The sequence below is a fragment of the Canis lupus genome, chromosome 11 (genome assembly GCF_011100685.1).
Source record: "Canis lupus familiaris isolate Mischka breed German Shepherd chromosome 11, alternate assembly UU_Cfam_GSD_1.0, whole genome shotgun sequence".
NCBI classification, from domain to species: Eukaryota; Metazoa; Chordata; class Mammalia; order Carnivora; family Canidae; genus Canis; species Canis lupus.
This window is the reverse complement of record NC_049232.1, coordinates 34895057-34915729: the sequence shown is the minus strand read 5'-3', so window position 1 is coordinate 34915729 and position 20673 is coordinate 34895057. Positions and strand designations below refer to the sequence as shown.

General features: G+C 46.5%; 1 long non-coding RNA gene across 1 annotated transcript; it reads right to left on the bottom strand.

Moving 5' to 3' along the window:
- Positions 1 to 458: 458 nt before the first annotated feature.
- LOC111098046 lies at positions 459 to 19651 on the bottom strand. Its single transcript, XR_005366774.1, has 3 exons — positions 19566 to 19651; positions 9199 to 9339; positions 459 to 3351 (listed from the first exon to the last, which is right to left on the bottom strand). It is a non-coding gene; the product is annotated as an uncharacterized LOC111098046 (long non-coding RNA).
- Positions 19652 to 20673: the final 1022 nt, after the last annotated feature.

Genomic DNA, 20673 nt, shown 5'->3' with positions numbered 1-20673 from the left:
TTGATAAGGGTGTATGTTGGGTGAGTTCTTCCTTTTAAAAGTGTCTGGCCAAGAATAGAAAATTCAGCCAGTTTTAGAGGGTTTGAGTGTCCATTTCTGAACTCCTTTCAATTGTCCTCATAATCATGGAAGAGATGGCAACTAGGTAATGATTCTAACATTTTGCAGCTTTCATGTTCAATTCCCAGGGTGAGCCTGGGGTGGAGAGGGTGGGGGGAATTCTCCCACTGGGCAAGGAAAGCTTTTCTTCACAAGGTCATATTTCTTTCATAAATCAAGAGCAAGGCAGATAGAGGAGCCATGATTTCAGCCAGCTGGGCTTCAAGTGGTGCCACCTGGTGCGTGGGAGGCCAGTTACCCTCAGAACCCTCAGCATCTCCAGAAAGTGTCCTGGAATCTGAGAGTAAGATCATTGGATGGGGAAGCAGAAAAGAAATCGAAACTAAAACTACTCCATTCAAAGTAATCACTTTATTTTATAGATGCAAAAGCAAACAGGTCATTTTGAAACGTAAGCAACGGAATCCTTTTTCAAAGGAAAATCTTAAATAATAGATTAGCAAACATTTCTTGAGTCGTTGGCATGTGCGGGGCACTGGGCTAAACCCTATACATGTATAGTATTACTTGATTTAATTCTCACTACTCTTAAATAGACACCGTTATCGTCTCTGTTTTACAGAAGAGGAAAATAAGAGATCAACTTGCTCCAGATAGCATACTATATAACTCACCATATGAAGCAGATCAAAGCAGGGTCTTGTGGTGCAATTAGGTTTGGAATACCATGAACCTTTAACCATGGGCTGCCTCATCTTCCACCAACCCCTTCTGTCTCCCTGAAGCAACCCCAAGGCTTTGTGGAGCAGAGTTTCAAAATCTTTTGACTGGATAACCCCTAAAGGTTTTTTCCTGTCTGATACCCAATGATCCTAATTCTGAGGGTTGTAAACCATAGCAATCCTCAAAACAAGTTCCTGAAGCCTGGATATTGGCAAAACTTGCTCTTCTTTAATTGGCTGAATCAAAGCCACCTTTCACTATCTTTAAAGAATAGATTTTTCAAATTACTCTGCACCAATAAACGTAAAGATGAAATCAAGGAACTTTGCACATGTAAACATACTGATGCTCTAAGATTAAATGTGTTGTTTACACTAAAACAGCAGTGCTAAGGTCAGGACCGATTTATATTTCTTGAATAATTAAGTTATTAAGTATTCTATAACTAACACATTTGCTTATACACTCAAATTATCTCTGACAAAATCCAGCTAGATACAAGCATTAGGTGTTAGAATTTTTACCTCTCACATTAGCTAGATGTCTGTCTGGGTATTGGCTCACTCGGAGCAGGGGGTTCACCAAGGAAAGGGGGAGACTTTTGATGTCTTTGTTAGCTTTTCACAAAGGCAAAAAACTCCACAGGCTGAACCTCTTAACTCCTAACTCACATCAGACATCCCTAAATTGCATGGTTTTAGTGTTGCTAAGGGGGATGGGGAAACAGGCTCCTTCTTACAGTGTGGTTGAAGGTGTAAATCGGTATAAAATTATTGGAGGGCAATTTGGCAAGAGCTGTTAAAAATGAAATGCTCATACCCTCTGACCCAATAATAATTCACCTTCTGGGAATTCATCATAGAGAAATACTCCTACGACGGCTCAAAGATGTAAGTGTAAAATGCTGTTTGCAAGAATATTTGGTAGAGGGAAAACTGGAAAGAACCCAAACGTCCATTAACAGGCAATTGGTTAAAGATAGTATGGTTTGGCCATCCAGTACAATACCATGGAGCCATTAAAAAGAAGATTTTAAAAAGATCACTTTTGTCAGACCGGCATGGAAAGATGTCTAAGACCTATTGCTAGGTGGAAAGTAGCATGCTTCAAAGTTGAACTATAATCCCATCTTTTGTAAAATAATAAATGAAATTTTAATATATGCCTTGAAAAAAAAAAACGTTAACTGGTTTTCTCAGCTGTGTGGGATTATGGAAGATTTTCACTTTCAATGTTATATATTACTACCATGTTTTAAGTTATTTATATGTGTGTGTATATATATTTACATAGATAGGCCATTACTTTTGTAATCAGAAAAAATACATGTTTCTGCAGCTTGGTCCCTGGAGAACCCCGTTACAAAAGTGTAGAAGGCTAGTCCAAACCCATTAACTTTACTGGAAAACAAAACTTCACTGAAATTGGAGCAGGGATGCTGCTTAACCCAGGAGGGGCCACTCATGGAAATTCTTCTGACGTTTCAAGTCTACAAGCCATTGTAATAATTAACCCACAATGAAATATGCTTTTAAAGTGGAGTTAAGGAGAATAAATTTAAAATGCAACCAGTGTTTGAAGCACTGCTGTAGTTGAGAGGACAACTGAGGACCCGAGACTCTAAGAGGTCACTTTAACCGTGACTTGCCAGAGGTGGGGTAAGGAGTGGGATGGCATAAAAGATGAAGAGGGATCCCTGGGTGGCACAGCGGTTTAGCGCCTGCCTTTGGCCCAGGGCGCGATCCTGGAGACCTGGGATCGAATCCCACGTTGGGCTCCTGGTGCATGGAGCCTGTTTCTCCCTCTGCCTGTGTCTCTGCCTCTCTCTTTCTCTCCGTGTGGCTATCATAAATAAATAAATAAATAAACTTATAAAAAAAAAAAGATGAAGGGAGTTTGTGTTTAATTTTTACACTTTTATCAAACTAAGATTTGGTGCAATCAACCTAGCTCAGGGGCAGATTCCTATTATGGCACTGGGTGGGGGGGCAGTGAGTGGGGGTGAGGGGGATGGGCAGCTATAGCTTATACAATTAAGGGGACTCTTTGTTAAGAAGAATGCAAAATTGCAAATACAAAATTAGGTACAGCACTTCTGAAGGGGCCCCTGAAAAGGACAGGCCCTTAAGCTAAGCTTAATTGGCTTCTCAGAGATCTGCCCTGCTCTGACTCAGAGTTCTTAAATGGAGATAACAGAGGAGGGTACAGGCACACTTCCTTTCCTTTAAGGACTATCCTGCCAAAGAGTAGTTTGTGTCACAGGTGAAAGCTAGAGGTCACACCCAGAGCCCTGGGAGACTCTGCGATCTCTGTTTTGGGGGGTACTTGAGCTTCTATGGATGTTCAAGCCCTGAAGAAGTTCTACTTGTTGACAATGGCAGACACCCAGTTCTTGATGCTCATAAAACCATGGCAGTCAGAGTTGGAAAAGATGTATTAGGTCATTAATCTAGATTCGGGTCCAAGGCAGGATGGTTCACTATTGTAGTCACTCCAAGCCTTTGTCCAGGCAGTTTGGAAATGTCTTGAGGGCCTCACTCTTAGAAGGCTGTTCTTTTCTTCTGGTTACTGGGCAAATGTTGAGGTGTTTGATTAAAAAAAAAGAAAAAGAAAAAGAAAAAAAAAAGCAGTTTAGAGTTGAAGCCACATAAGTACTTAATTATATTCATTCACCTAGATTTCTATCAGTGTTTTCCACATGAAGAAAACGATTTAGTGTAAAGAAACTCTTGTGTCTCCGGCATAAAGTTGCCATCAGGGAACAAATCACTGATTTTTTCCGGTTCCTTGTATTTCAACTTTGGTGGTGAGTTTCTTTGTAGCCTTAGGAAAAAACCTAACTTGCTTGGGTTCTCCTTAGCCAGCATTATCAAGAAAGAGTAATTTTGAAAGGCTACTTTTGTTAATAGAAAGTGACTTCCTAAACACTTATTTTAGGTCTGTTTACCTGTCTTTGGTGAACTTGATTTGTTCCCAGTTTTTATGTTAGGCTTTTGTGGGGATATAAAAATGGGGAATCTGAAAGCTAAGTTTTTTGGGTTATTTTGTTCACATTTTCCTTGAAGTCCATATTGATAATGATGGTAATCAACCAAAAGATTTTGAGGGCTACTTTTTGTAGCAAAGAGGATTGTTCTAGACTAGAAGGAGAACAGACTTGATTTATTATCGATTGATTAATATCCACTGTATGGCCTAGTGAACTCTCTTATTGCCTATGCCTCACATGTGTGTGCTTGTATATGTGTGGTTTGCTTGCTTGTTCTTTATGTGTTTGGCAGTTTATGGTTTTGGTTGTTGTTTGCCTTGAAAATACTCAGAACAATTCTTTCTTTAATAAGTAATGCCATTCGCCAATATAAAGTGCTTAACATTAATATAATATTCGGATATTTGCATTTGAAGATTCATTCTATTTTAAATCAAGATAAGTGGGCATTAGTTTATTGATGTAATCATCATTATTAGTAATGGGCTCTAAGGCCCACTTCTCCCTCCTGCCTCAAGACAAATAAATAGAAAGAAAGAAGAAAGAAAGAAAGAAAGAAAGAAAGAAAGAAAGAAAGAAAGAAAGAAAGAAAGAAAAGAAAGAAGAGAGAAAGAAAGAAAGAAAGAAAGAAAGAAAGAAAGAAAGAAAGAAAAGAAAGAAAAGAAAAAAGAAAAGAAAAGAAAAGAAAAGAAAGAAAAAAGAAAAGAATTTTTTTAAACAAGAAACTAACCCCAAATACTACCTGAGTTAAACTTAGGTGAGTTTAATTAGACTTAAAAAGTGGACTGGGGGGAATCATTCCCTGGGTGGCTCAGCGGTTTAGCCCCTGCCTTCGTCCCAGGGTGTGATCCTGGAGTCCCCTAATCGAGTCCCGTGTCAGGCTCCCTGCATGGAGCCTGCTTCTTCCTCTGCCTGTGTCTCTGCCTCTCTCTCTCTCTTTCTATGTCTCTCATGAATAAGTAAATAAAACCTTAAAAAAAAAAAAAAACGCAAAATTAAAAAAAAAAGTGGACTGAAAATTCATCCAGAATGAAAAATGTGCTCATCAAAAAAACAAAACAAAACAAAACAAAAGCTATTTGAAAGGTATAGGAAAGAAATAGAATTATGGGGCAATACTAATTTTAAATCTCCTAAGCTGAAAAAATCAGGTTGAAATGCTAGATGTTAAAGGATTTTCCTTTTATTTTAAAAATATTCAACATAGTATGTCTATCTCTGGGACTTCCTGTGACACCCTCCTTTCAGAAATGTTCCTATCGATGCTAACAAATTACTAAGATAATGGAAAATAAAAATTCCTAAGAAGTACAAAATTATCAAAAAAAAAAAAAAAAAAGGAAGTACAAAATTACCAAAGGCACAGTATCATTGGAAATTACGAGAAGAGGGGTGCCTGGGTGGCTCAGTTGGTTAAGCATCTGCCTTTGGCTCAGGTTATGATCACAGGATTCTTGGATTAAGCTCTGCATAGGGCTCCCTGCTCAGTGGGGAGTCTGCTTCTCCCTCTTCTTGTCCCCCTGGCTCCTGTTCTCTCTCTCTCTCTCTGTCAAATAAATAAATAAAATCTTAAAAAAAGAAAGAAAGAAAGAAAGAAAGAAAGAAAGAAAGAAAGAAAGAAAGAAAGAAAGAAAGAAAGAAAATCACTAGAAGACTATTTTCCTCAAACCATTCAATTTGCCAAGTTTTTTTATGATCTGTGAATGTATTTAAGTGTAATCTCATAAAGAACTTAAAATATTTTAATCATGCATTAAATAAATTCTCTTTAGGAAAAATAATGTAACTATATGAATGTAGTACTGTCCAGAAAAATATGAACTATTGTAATGAAAAGTTAGTACTGCTGGTGATCTCAGTAATGTGAGCTATCCTAAACTCCTTACTGGCAAATAAGTTCTAAGCTCTTAAATGTATGGATATCTGTGCTGAATAGAATGCTTTAAACATGGTTGGGTGCAATAAATGTTTGTTTGCACGTTGATTTGTTTCTGGGACAAATCAACATGATTAAATTCAGGTAGATCTCAGATTGTTCACTGATATATGTTTCCCTAATTATCTTTGTTATTATGCCTGATTTCAATAGTAACTGATCAAATGATAGCCATTGTAGGTATTTACAACCCCATCTGTGCAAATGAACCCTTTCAAATGTTCTCTTAAACTTCACAGGCGTACATTGGTTTGGAACTTGTTAAAAAGGAAATAAATTAATTTCTGTAATAGAGAATTCCAGTAGTAGACTAGATCCAGCTTCCAAACATTGTCCAGAATGTCTCTCCCTAGGTCCCAAATTGATGACTTTCTGTGTTGTTTTCATTCTTAGGCCAATGTGGTGGCAAAAACGGCACCATTCAGTAAACCCTGGTAGAAGGAGATGATTTCTTTGACAATAGAAGCTGACCTCCCATTGTCCTAACTAGGGTGACATGTCCATCCCTGACCTTACAATAGTAATCCAGTGGTGTGTGGGTATGTTAGTTTTCTGTGGCCGCCATCACAAATTACCACAGGAAGGATGGCTTACTCGCAGAAATATATTCTTTCATATTTTTAGAGACCAGAGATCCAGTCAATGCGTCATCAGGGCTGTGCTCCCTCTAGAGGCTCCAGGGGAGATTCTGTTTCTTGCCTCTTCCAACTTCTGGTAGCTCCAGGCATTCCTTGGCTTGTGGCTGGATCCCTTCAATCAATCTCTCTGATCTCCCTGACTCCTTGTCTTATCTGTGTGTCTCCTCTGTGTATCTGTGTCAAACTCCCTCTGCCTCTTCTAAGGACACACATGATTGTATTGAGGGCTCACTGGGATAATCCAGGATGATCTCATCTCAAGAGCCTTAACTTAAACGCAGCTGCAAAGATCCTTTTCCCAAACAAAATCATACTCACAAATACCAGGCATTTGGACAACAAACATCTTTGGTAGGGGTGGGGGGTTGTGGGGGTTGGGAGGGGTGGCACTATTTAACCCACTACAGCTGGTAAATGATTAACAATCTCCTTGCAGCAAAGGAGAAGCCATGATATACAGCATTTACATAGTTGTGTGGTATTAATACTGCTAATGATCAATTTCAAGCTGCCAACAGGAAGTCATTGAATACAGAGCTGGGAGGAGATGCACAGTGGCACACTTAAATCATGTAGATTCGATAGATATAAGTAACCTCCAGAGCATAAATGATCATAAAATATATTCAAATAATTAGGAAGTGAGTTTTGAGTGCCTAATAACTCTATATTAAATATACTTTAATTATAAATGTATATACTTAAATTTTAATAGTGATCACATTGAACAACGTGCTCACAAAATTCCTAAAAATTTACCAGTTGGTTCGAATAAGCTGGTATGAGGCAGCTCCAACATGCCGCTGGATAAAATGTGCTGATTAATCAGGCCTGACTCATAGAGCCTGAGGCCTATGTAGGGTCAGCAATATTCAAACCACATGAACTAAAAATGAGGTGGATGTTTCCTTAAGAGAAAGTTGGGGTGCTATTACTTAAAGGAGGGGAAAGGAGTATTAGGAAGACAAAACGACAGTCACTTTATTTATTTTTTTTTAAGATTTTATTTATTTAATCATGAGAGACACAGAGAGAGAGAAAGGCAGAGACACAGGCAGAGGGAGAAGCAGGCTCCATGCAGGGAGCCCGACGTGGGACTTGATCCTGGGTCTCCAGGATCATGATGCTCGGCTGAGCCACCGGGCTGCCCCGGCAGTCACTTTAGTATTGTTTAAATATATTTTAATGATTCCAAGCTAAAGAAAAAATTTTCAGCAAAGTTCAAAGTAGTTACAGGTACAAGTATTGTAGCTACACATGGATCTGCAAGTCAGATCTCTACGTGAGGGAAAATCACCATTTTTCACATTGTCATTTCACTCAGTTCATAAAAAGCTGTTCCTCAGCCTAGAAACGTGTCCTGAGGTGATCAACCTCAGGAAAAGAGACATAAATGAATAGTCTTTTAAAAAGTATCATTTCTTGCTGAGTGAAGTAAGTCAGTCGGAGAAGGACAAACATTATATGTTCTCATTCATTTGGGGAATATAAATAATAGTGAAAGGGAATATAAGGGAAGGGAGAAGAAATGTGTGGGAAATATCAGAAAGGGAGACAGAACGTAAAGACTGCTAACTCTGGGAAACGAACTAGGGGTGGTAGAAGGGGAGGAGGACAGGGGTAGGAGTGAATGGGTGACGGGCACTGGGGGTTATTCTGTATGTTGGTAAATTGAACACCAATAAAAAATAAATTAAAAAAATAAAAAATAAAAAATAAATAAAAAGTATCATTTCTTTAAAAAAATTAACAACTTTACTGAGATATACTTTGCACACTGCAATTCACCATTTAAAGTACAAAATTCAGTGTTTTTTGATCCATCCTCAGAGTTGTTCATTCTCCACCACAATTAATTTTAGAACATTTTCGTCACTCTAAAAAGAAACTACCATAGTGCTGCATCTTCCATTGCCTGCACTCTGCCCTCCGCCCTCCCCCCGACCAGCCCTCAGCAACCACAAGTCTATTTTCTGGGTCTGTAGATTTGTCTATTCTAGGAATTTCATATGAATGAAATTATACAATGCACATTCCTTTGTGACTGGCTTCTTTCACTTAGCATAATGTTTTAAGGTTCATCAACGTAGCATTTAGCAATATTTCATGCCATATCTTTATTGCCAAGTAGTATTCCATCATGTGGATATACCACATTTTCGTTTAATCATTCATCAATTGATAGGCATTTGGATGGTTTCCCCTTTTTGGCTATTATGAATAAGGCTGCTATGAACATCTGTGGACAAGTCTTTATGTGGACATAAATTTAATTTCTCTGAAATTAATGGTCTTCTGAGTTAAAATGTTTAGCAAGTTTTCTTTTCCTTTTAAGATTTTATTTATTTATTCATGTGAGACATAGATCAGCAGAGACATAGGCAGAGGGGGCTCTCCTGTGGGGAGCCCCATGTAGGACTCAATTCGGGATCCTCAGGAACACACCCTGAGCCAAAGGCAGATGCTCAACGACTGAGCCACCCAGGCACCCCAGAAAGGTTTCTTATTTTCCACCTGTTTAAGGGGGCTTTTGTTTAGGAATCAGATCAGAAATACTACATATAGAATTTTGATCCTTTTAAATATGGGGTCACTACACCAAACCCATTAAGAATCTGGGGAGGGTCTCAGCCCGAAGGAGTCCTGCTCATATACTTCAGAGAAGAGGAGGGCACTGTCAGGAGAAAGGAGGGGCTGACTTGGGGTGCACTGTGCCGGTGTGGATGAATTCTCCCTGCCATACCTAAGTCCTGGTCCACCAGCGGTAGGCCACAATAATTATCCATCACAGTGCTCCTTCAGGGACTCTCTGCATACAAACTATAAAGAGTAGTAAAAAAATAAAACCTTACTCTTTGATCTGAAAATCATCTTCACAAGGTTTGGGAAACTTGAAGGAAAGGGGGGAATTTTAGCTTTCCTGATAGAGACCAGGAGAGAGTTTCATTTTCTCTCTTGCACGAGGGGAATGTTCTTTGGTGTGTCCTGCAAACCTGCCATGGGGAGAAAAAAAAAAAAAAAAAAAAAAGCTCTACTAATTTATATAGCAACTTTCTTCCAAGAAATTCAGTGTCTCAAACAGTCTTTCACTCAGTCCCCTTCGGGAGTGTGCAGAAACGTGCATAAGAAATTACTTCTTTTAAAATGTACACTCTCCCCTTAGCCAGCACTGGGCAGAAATAGAACCAGAAGAGCAGACCTCCTGACCAAACATTCCGCTGTAACATTTCAGTGAGCTTCTATAAATCAGTGCATAGCCTTAAAAACAGGATCTCCCCGTCATATCCCCATGACTCTCCCCATGGAAGACTACATTCCTTTCAGCAGGGGCAGAACTTCCCCTTCCAAATTAGCATCGACTGCTATGGCATGCACCATGAAATGGAAGTGCGTTGTCCACGTACAATTAAGCGCTCAGGTCTGCTTCACAACAGGCATGGTTTCCCTCTAGCAGCTCAACCTTCCCAGCCTGGCCCAACTGGGAACCCCTCAAGAATCCTGGGGCTGACTCTCTCCAAAGCAAGAGTCTTGCTTACAAACTGCAGGCAGAAAATCGCAATCCAGCCACTCCTCTCTCACTGTTGTTACTTCCGAGGCTCCGAGGCTCCGTGTTGCCTGGAGACCTGGGGCTGCACTGACCTTGGGGTCCTCCTGCTGAGACAGGGAACAAGCCTACTCGGTTCCAATTTCCAAAGCCCAACTCCAAAGCCTGGATGGATGATGACTCTGGGGAGGCCTCCAGCGCCAGCTATATGCAGGACGCAACCCAGCCCTCCACCCAAGACCAACCACTTAGTTCCTTGTGTTGGGCAGTTCTTCAACATTCTTTTTTTTTTTTTTTTTTTTTTTTTAGATTTTGTTTATTCATGAGAGACACAAAGAGGGAGAGAGGCAGAGACATAGGCAGAGGGAGTAGCAGGCTCCCTGCAGGGAACCTGATGCGGGACTTGATCCCAGGACCCTCGGATCAGGCCCCGAGATGAAGGCAGAGGCTCAGCGACTGAGCTGCCCAGGGGTCCCCCACTCAACATATTCTTATGGTGAAGTTCTCACTGCCCATCCCTGAGGGGGGAAAATAAAATCTTGGTCAGGGCCACACTAGCTTATGAAGAATCTCAGGAAAGCACACCTGCAGAATATCTGTGTCTTTAGTCCCACCCCTAGAAAATCTCTGGGCACCATAAATTCCTTCCCAGGGATTCCCAGAGAATGGAAGGTTTTAATCCAGTTGGTGACAAAAAGTTCATACTAGCATCTCAGGTGACATCCAGCCTCAGACATATTTTGTTTCAACCCCTATACTCTTAACCAGTGCTTTATTTTAAATTTGTGCTAGTTGTCAACAAGGACTAACTACATAGTTTGTAGGGCCCAGGGCGATATGGAAATGCAGGCCCCTTGTTCAAAATTTAAGAATTTCCAGATGGCCACAGCAGAGCATTAAACCAAGTAGCCAAGTACAGAGGCCCTCCTTGGGCCAAGTATGGGGTGCTTGTGTGCCTGCACACAGGTTGCATGTCCACGAAATGCCCTGCTCCCAACATTTAAGAAGCAAAAGATTCGTAACCTCTTTTAAAAGCTAAAAAAAAATACCAGACTCTAGGTCCGCATCCCTCAATGGATCCATAAAATCAGCTGGTGCCAAGTTGCAACTTGTATTCATTTGCTAGGGGTACCATGACAAAATACCAGAGACTGAGTGGTTTATATGACAGAAATTTATTTTCTTACAATATGGAGGCTGGAAGTCTGAGAACAAGGTGTCAGCAGAATTCTTTTTCCTAAGGCTCACTCCTTGGCTTTCCTGCTTACTGATGGCTGCCTTCTTGGTATGTCTTCATACGGTCTTCCCACCATACCTGTCTGTGTCCTAACCTCCCCTTCTTGTAAGGACTTCCCCAGTCACACTGGATTAGAGCTACCCTAATGACTTCCCTTTAACTTAATAACACCTTTAAAGGCCCTATCTCTAGATACAGCCACATTCTGATGTATTGAGGGTTAGGTCTTCACCATATGAATTTTGGAGGTCAATTCAGCCTACAACACAACTGTTCACTTTATTTTATTTTTTAATTTTATTTATTTATTCAGGAAAGACAGAGAGAGAGAGAGAGAGAGAGAGGCAGAGACATAGGCAGAGGGAGAAGCAGGCTCCCTGCAGGGAACCTGATGCAGGACTTGATTCCAGGACCCTAGAATCACAATCTGAGCCAAAGGTAGAGGCTCAACCACTAAGCCACCCAGATGCCCCACAACTGTTCCCTTTAGAGGGACACAGGGCTCCAACTCTCTGCACTGGCCTAGTCCCCAGCAGTTGCCACAGGTCATCTTGTTTATGCTGCTGCTCTTCCTCCTGTTCACCTCTGCCGCACAGATGGACCTGCTCCTCTCATGTGGCATATGGAATAGCAACACCGTCTATTACACAACCATGGCCACACACATCCTCCACATCTGCAGGATGACTCAGGTGATCTTTTGCAGGGCTATCATTATTTCCTTTTATTTATTTATTTATTTGGCAGAGAGAAAGTGTGTGTGTGTGCACACACGCACGTGCACACACACACATGCACGCACAAGGCAGAGGGAGTGGCAGGGGAGAGGGAGAAGCAGACCCCCTTGCTGAGCAGAGACCCCAAGGTGGGGCTCGATCTCAGGACCATGGAATCATGACCAGAGATGAAGGAAGACGCTTAACTGACTGAGCCATCCAGGCGCAACTTATAATCACTCTCTTAAAAACAAAAACTAAAATGTATCCATCATTCAGAGATCGGATAGAGTTCAAGTGCACTGCAGAAAGAAGAAATAACTATGAGGTATAAGTAACTATTCACTCCAGCAATTAGACTGGTAGGTCTTAGGAAAGGGAACTCTCGGCCACTATATAATTTTTCCTGGGGCCGATCCTAATAAAATCACCTGACCGTATAAGGGATGGCCCTAAATTTCAGTGGAATCCCAACCATACAGCCCCTTCGAGAGAGCATACTCTCAAATTGGTCTTTGTACCTATTTGTAGAAATGTTAGCCAGATTATAGCTGAAAACTCTGCTAATTCTGGGGACGTTTCTGGTCTTGTGCCTGGAGCTGTTGAAGCATATATTCACACCTACCACATGTAACACTCAGTAGCATCATTTCCAGCACCACACTTTCCTACTTTATTTTTAAAAGAAACAGAGCAGACACTGAAGACCTGCTCACTCTGTTGCTTTTTCCAGGAGGCTCCATAAAAGGTGGAAGGGATGGCTTCTGTGCTGAAAAGAGGCATATTTTGCTTTTTTAAAAGGAAAGGGGACACAGAAACCTTTGCTCAGAATCAGGGAGCTCATGCTGAAACATATAACATTGGTACCTGCATGCTAATAAAATAATAATAATAATAATAATGTCCCACTTACAAGGTTCTTGGAGCATAGTGTAGCAATTAATTAATTCCAATATGAGAGCTGGGGAAAGATGTTAAAAGCGTCGTACTCTAGCCTCTTTTTTCTAAGACAAGGAAAGGGAGGTTCTGAAATGTTTAATGACTCGCCTCAGACCAACACTCCACCTCAAATCCAGGTCTTTTCTCTCAGGTCAGGGGACGTCCCACCCCACCGGGCTACTACTAAACAGGCATTGTGCTGTTGGCCTAAATTGCACGTAAAACAACAACAAAACCCCTCTCTCTCTCCGCCAGAGTCTCTATTTAGACTCCAGAGTTGAGAAAGCAAAGGCTCTTTCAACTTCAACTCCCTTAGCAAACAGAAGAAAAGGCATCCGACTGACCCGGGGACTTTTCCCGCTGGACCCTGGGTCTCCCCGACAGCGAGCGGTGCTGACTGCCAGTTTGACACCAGGGGGCGCAGCATCCTTTGTCCTGACAGGCATTGAAGGCGGCCTCCGAAGGCTTGGCTGGGCCTCAAAAAAAAAAAAAAAATCTGACTTTCCCTCCTTTCACGGTTTCTTTCTGGAAGCGGCCCACCCCTTAGCCCCCCTCATTCATCTTAAGACCATTTTTTTTTCTTCCTCCCCGGACGCTCAGATTCTCCCCTCCATACCATCTCAGATTTGCGCATGTTTTAGGGTCTTGTGCATGTTTCTAGAAGGGCTTTTCAGAGTCACCAGCCCCTCCCCAGCTGCTCCTCTCCTGCAAAGCCCTGGAACCCATGGCCACGGCCTATCGTTTGCTGTCAACTGGAGGGCCCCCCCTACCACCACCAATTCAGGATTTTCTAGCAATTCTTCCAGAATGAAAAAACTCTCAAGGACAGGACTAGCTTTTTCTGAAAGAATTATCACATGCATCCTCTAAAATCCCTCTCCTTCCCACTCACAAAAATAGTAACAAACAACTGAAATTACTGGTTCTGGAAAGCTCACGCAGCCCAGCATTCACCCTCACTGCCCTCTGTCTGCTCCTGAGCCTCTAATATCAGCCTTTGGTGGGGGACACCTACCCAAAGGACAGGCTGAGTCATCCTTTCAGCCACACTTCTTACCGACCCACTGTGCACTCCAAGCAGGATAAGCGCCTCCTTCCGCCCTCACCAACTTGGCTCTATGTGTTCTCCAGCAGAAGGAAATCCACTTCATATTCACCGAAGTCTCTGATTCCAAAGACTCAGTGTTCCCATGTTTCACAGATAAATGAACATCCCCTACCACTTTAAGACACACTTCTATGCCTGCTTCTATAGACACAACACACCCAAAATGCAAACGCCCATACCTGACAAACATGCCCTTTTGCAAAGAGCCCTAAACATTCACTATTTTGAACTGAAGGACCACAGGGTCCTCACCAGGCCTTTGAAAAGCCGCTGCCCTAGTTACATGAAGAGATTTCGAGTTTACAGTCTTCACCCCTGCTCGCATTGGAGCTGCTCAACAACCCAGAGGGACGACAGGCAGGGAAATATGAAGCTTCAGAAACTTGCCCCAGTCCCAGAGCTAGCACAGGTTGCAGGCAGCACTGGGGTGACAGCAGCTAGGCGACAGGGGCCCAAGGAAAGTTATCTGTCCAGTTGCACTGGGCAGACCTAGAAGGGATGCAGCCCTCACAAATGATCAGGGTACCTGTGCCAAGAGAGTTATGGTCTCAGCTCCTGAAAAACTGTGGCATTAGCAGGTACAAGTGGAGAGGAAAGGAAAGGGTCATGTGAACTCTGACCTGATCTTTCTCTTTATCTGTGACCTCACTCATGTCTCACTGCTCCCCACTGGCCTTGGCTATCGTAGAGTGATGGCAGTGCTGGGTCTGGACAGGTAGCCGCAGCAGGTTATCTTGACTGGGAGCCTCCCACTCCTCCTTCAGAAAGCAGTGGTAACATCTATTAGATCTGGCAAAGGGGGCAGAGCACGAGATTTACTTTCAGTTTAGGCCCTTTTGTATTATTTGAAGTATTTGGATTTATGTAAATGTTACTCTTATAATTAAAAAAATTTTTATTGGGGCTAATAATGCTCTTTAGAGTTGCTGTAATAATAACCTATGTAAAGTGTCTGGCACCGCACATGGTCTGGCACACCGTGGATGCTTCCTGAACAGTAGTGCATTGTTAGCCACACCAGCCTCAAAACGGAGCAAACAGACTTCAAATCAAGAATCCTAGGGTCTGGAGCATACTCTGCCCTCAGCTCACCATATGCCCTTGGGTAAGTCAAGTCCCTGCTCTGTGCCTCAGTTCCCTCCTCTATAAAATTACAAGATATGGTCCAATTGAATTGGAAAATAATGGGAAGGCTAGAGAGCCAAGTTCACCACCAGAAGTGCCCGAGGCACCCTCTAAAATGCAGCCAGTCTCTGCAGAGGAGGCCTCCCAAGCTGGAGCTCATCAGGCACAAATCCTTCCCTTCCTAGAAGAAGCTGGCCTCTAGGGTAGGCAGAAAGGGCTGGAGACAGCTGAGCAAGTTCTGGAGATAATACAGAAATTAAGTTAGGACACAAAAATGCGTGAACACCATGCAAAGCCATCAACTTAGGTAGGCGCCGGGGAGAGAAGGTTCAGGTTATTCCTTGGGTGCAGTGGGCACCATGATCATTCCCAGAGAGATGTCCTTGGTTGATGGAGGGGGTGCAATTTAGAAGCGATCTCCTGGCCCAGTCAGAGCCAGCCCCAGGTGGGTAGGATGAAGAGTTCTCCGTGAGGCACAGGGGCTAGCTTTGGTGAGACCAGGCTCTCCCCTTAACACCATCAGAAGCAGAGCAGCCCTTTGGATAAAGTCAGAAGGAACCTGCTGCCCCAGAGAATTGGACTAAAGCACCTCTGAAACTTTGTCCATTTTATCTTAATGACAACAATGGAAAAGTGGAGAAACAGCCATAGAAAGTGCAGTTGATCAGGCACTAAAACAGGGGAGACCTGTATTGGGGCACCCCAGCTCCTGATAATCAAATAGAGATTTGTTCCTGGAACACACAGCTGATTCATTTCCCATCCTGCTCCAAAATCGGAGGTTTTCCTTATAAATCTCCTTTGCCAGTGCTTGGGCTTTGGGGACCAGAGGCAGGTAGTCTGGTGGGTAGGAAGGTTGTGACTTTCTTTTCGCCCCGGTCTTCTTCCTATTTAAAGCAGCACCGCCTGTCGTAGCCTCGTCTTGCCAATATTTGCAGGCAGGAAGATTTCCTGACATTGTAAGGGGGGGGGGGGGGTGGCAATCAGAACAGATGGGAGGCCCTTTCCCAAGGCCATCAGGCAGGGCAGAAATCGGTTCACCCGCACCTCAGGAGGAAGCACCAGCCCCCATTGTCACGGTCAACACTCAGAAGGTATCTGCGTTTATATTTCAAGAAAAAAAAAAAAGAAAGGGAAAAAATTTTTTCGTATCTCTGAATTATTTGACCACACCCTTTGCAATGACATCTTCCCCCAAAGCCTTGTTGTCACTGCCTAAAGGGGAGGTGATGTCTCCGGCTCTTGAGGGAGCTGGAATAAAGGTGGCAAAGTCTGCGGACACCTGGAAGACCCCTCCCTCTTCTGCGAGGCCTAGCGCCCTAAGAGCAGGATACAGGAGGAGGCGGCGGCTCACAGAGGGAGGCTTGGGCAGGTACCAACAACCCCGCCTGATTTCCAGAGGCAAAACCAAATAAATAAAAATAGTTGCAACCACCCTACTTTGACAGACCTACATTTTGCGAATTTCTGCAATTCGGAAGAGATCCCTTCCACTGTACATCACGGGTCGCTTCCAAAGACGCTTCTGAATGTATGGCCACTTGTTAAAACGTCTCTGCGCTTGCTTTTCCGCGTGGTTCTTTTCTGCGCCCGTTTGTATCTCTAATAAGCAGCATTGTTTATTATCCTTGGGTCCGTGCCCCTGGGACTGAACTGAAATAAAACAGGAGCGCGGAGGCCGAGAGCTGGAGAACGCGCCGGGTTTCCCAGGCCCCGGAGGGTCCCGGGGCAGCGGCGCGGCGGCGCGGGGACAGCCCACCCGCGCGGACGCGCTCGGTGCTGGGCAAGTTTGCAGGAGTTTTTCCGGACGCCGAAAGGGTCCTGGGCAGCACGAAGCCGGGATGAGTGGGCACAGGAAAGAGGCACACTGGGAAGGGAAATGCCACTTAAGACTGGGAAGAGGGGTGTGACGTGGGGGCCGCACGGACCGCACACTGCCAGGATCCCACCAGTCTGCCGCGCGGGAAGCGCCCCGAGCCGTCTCTCAGCTCGAGGTCTCACCGTTCGTTCCTGTGCAAGAAATTCCCAGTAACAAATTCTCGTCCCTCCGCGTAGCCCGGCCCTCTCCGCTGTCAAAACGAGCATCCTAAACAAGACGAGGCTTACCCCCCTCCTCCCCTGCGGTGGCCTGATATTTGTCCCCATTTCGTTTTAAGCCGAGTGCTTTGTGGCCGTGGAGAACGTGAGCGCAAGCCCTGAGAAATGAAGCCCCGCCGCGCCCCGCAGCCGCACTGAGAGGCCTCCCGCGCCCTCGGACCCCAAACGGGCCCGTCCGCGGGGCCTCTCCCGAGTTCCACTGCTCCCCAAACCCAGCGGGGTGCGCCCTCAAGGAGCGGAAACCCGCATCGGAGACACGACGCCGGGTGCCTTCCGCGTCGAGAGGGAAATTTCCCGGTTTAGCCCAGCCTGTGCCTCCACGTCCCCCCCGATGGGAGGTCGGGGCCGGCTCTGCGGGAGAGTTTGCCGGGAAGCATGTAATTAAACGCGCGCGCCAAACCCGGGCTGTGCGCTCCCCAAAAGAGACTTCCAGCCCCAGGGCCCGATCCGAACCGTCCTTCCCGCAGGATCCTGTGGGAGACTAGCCCCCCGCCCGTCCCCCAGCTTCCCCCAAATTCCCCAACAAGCTACAAAGGCTGCTCAAACTGCTACTGCCAGCTCTGCTCCCTCGTCCAGTTAGGTGGTTTCAAGACACACAGATTCGGTTTGCCTGCAAGAGCCAGAGTGATTTCCCTCAAGCAACTCGTGCAGGAGCTTCAGGCAGCGTCTGGGTTGCCGCGCGTCCAAGCGGCGGCGGGGTTTCCCGAATTTTAAGAAGTAGTAAAGTGAATTTCGGGGCAGGGGAAAGTGCTGGGTGTTGGGAGTGTGGGGTGGCGGTGGGCGCCGAGGAAGCAGCCAGGAGGCTTCTTGTGTTTTGTTTTGTTTTGTTTTAAGGTTAGACTTGCACCAAGCCGCAGACACTAACGGCACCGCTTCGCGGTTTCCGAGAATTTCGAGAATCCTGCAGAGTTTGGGTGCATCCCTGCAGGCAGGGGCCCCCGCACAGCGGACTGGGAACTGCTTCCAGTTCCCAAAGAGCCAGCGCAGTTTGCCGGGTAGTACGAGGCGCCGCTGACTTCGCTGCTGCGGCTGCGGCTGCGGCTGCGACTGCGGCTCTTCGGTCCTCTCCCCTCTCGTGCCAAACCCAGAGCCATCCTGTCGCGGCCGGGATTGCGCGGGAGAAAGGAGGGCCGAAAGTCTAGACTGCGCATTCTCCCAACAGGTAGTTTCACCGCCGAGCTAGCCGGGTTTCAATATTCAAGGCTGGGTCGCCGGGGCCGCGCTAAGCTGGAGCCCAGACGCAGACACCTAGAGTCGCTGTTCTGGGAGTCACTTTAAATAACCTTGCATCCTCTCCGTTCCCCAGCTTCTCCCGAAAGAGCGTGAGCTGAGCGGTCTGGAATGGAGCTCAATGAGCCCAAATAAGCCGCTTCAGGCTGTAAACTAGTATGATTTGGGGTTTCCTTTCCTTTCCTTTCTTTGTCACTTTTCCCTTTCTTTTTCTTTCTTTTTCTTTTTCTTTTTTTTTTTTTTTAATGTCTTTTCGCCCCGATGGTTACTACTGGACCCAGCTGGGCTTTAGAGAGAGACATTTATTTGAGAATTGGGAGATTCCCCCCCTTCGAAATACACTAGGCTCCAGAGCAAAAGAGGAAAAAGCTGCGTGGCATTAGATGGTATAATTGAATTATGCCTTTCCGTGGTGCGCAGTGAGGAAAAGCAGAATGCCAGGCCGTGTGTGGAACGGGCGGCGGCTGCCTCGCGCTCCAGCGGGCGCACCACGCTTCCTTCCCAGGGCGCAGGGAGAAGTTGGCTTGGGCCACTTTGTCCTGCCCCCAGCAAGGGTGCGCGGGCTGGGAGGTCGCCGCAGCCTGGCGCTGGCTGCGTGGCCCCCTTCCCTTCGGAGGCACTCGCCCCAACGTCCCCGCCTGCGGCACTGGGCGCACGTGGTGCGCAGAGACCCGAAGCGCGACTCGAAACCGCGCGCGTCGCCCCAAAGATCCCTGGCGCGCGCGGCCCTAGCTGGGCGGGGGAAGTCGGGGGACCGGGCCCCCGGGCGGGCGGATCTAATCCTGCCTTGGCAAACCAGCCTCTCCCGCTGTTGCTCTGCGCCGGCTCCGGATAGTGCTTTCGGCACTGGCACGAACCCCCGAACTACCGGCTCTGTCTTGTCCGCCTCTTAAAGAAACGTCCCGCAGTCAGCCCCTCGAAGCCTCCGGGGCCGTGGGCGGACCTGACCCAGGATCCCTGGATCTTTAACCACCTCGGGACCTGGCCTCCCAGTGGCACCCGGCCCGCACCCCCACACCCACCCCGGCACTGCTGGTTTGCCCTGCGCCTCCACCACTAACCGCGCCACCTAAACTTTGCAAAGTTTTCTCGAGCTCTGCTACCTCAATCAAGTTCGCCTTGGCAGGCGCTGGCGGGCGGAGAAAAAGAACCACCGCTTCCTCCCCTCCGCCACCTATCCATCCTCCTCTCCCTCCCCCTCCGCCTCCCCCGCGAGTCCAAACCTTGCGGGTGGGAGCGCGCGGCGGTGCAGCCCCCGAAGGCACCGGCTCTGCAGGGGACGGAGTCCGTTTCGCATCCCCCACTCTCCGCGCCTCGCCGTTCCCGCCCCCCTCCTCCCCCACCTCGCTTTCGGCGGGTCCTGCGGGCTTGTAGTTTAGTTTTGTTCAAATTTATTTTTATCTCTTTCCAGATTTTTTTTTTTCTTTCTTTAGGATTCCACCCTGCTGGAGCCTCGAGCGTCCGCCTGCCTCCCAGCTCGCCGGCGTGGGGACCGGGAGCCTTCTTCGTGCTGGGCGGGTTGGCTCCCGAGTGGGGGCCCGGGGCTCCTAGGCCTCGATCTCGTCTCTCTGGGAGACCCTGCGTCTGGGTGTGGGGCGAAGTCGTGCCAAGCTCGGGCTCCAGGCTAGCAACCTGTGCCCGTAGCCCCCCGCGCGCCCCCAGCCGTGGGTGCGGCGGGCTTGGGGGTTGTCTTTGTACTTCTTTAGAAGACGGGAGCAAGCGGTGGGGACGAGACCCGCTGTAAGGCCCTGCCGAGGTCTTCCCACACGCCGGGAACTCGAGGTGGAAAGGTCCGCTCCCTCCAGGTCCCGCCACTCCACATGCCCAGCCAGGAGACCACCACGGAATTTGCCCCAAGTTGGTTGGTTTGTGGCCTATTCTGTTTTTATTTTGTCTAGGATGAGCGGGGTTTGAAATTTTTGTGGCCAGCCCTACTACCCCGGGGCTTCAACTTTCAAACCAACAAGTCACCGGGTACGTTCCGGCGAAACTGGATCTCCCGGTGCGCTGCTGGGACGCGTGCTGGGAATAGAAACGAAATCCTGCTCGCAGGGCGCCGGGCGGACTCCTGGGCCTGGGGTTGCAGGGCCGTTTCCGAACCCCGCGGGATGGGGCTAGAAGTCGGCCTTGACCCCGCCAGGGTCACGGCCAGCACTTCGCCTTGATCTTTGCACGTGCCGGTGGTGATCCTGCGATCCCTGGCCTCGGACGCTGCCTGCCCCCAAGCGACGTCCGCAGCTGCTAACGCCTTCCGCGGGGCTGCGCCTACGTGCCCAGATCAGAATCAGGTTTGCTGCTCCAGGTTAGGAGCACGCCGGTTACCTCGTGTGA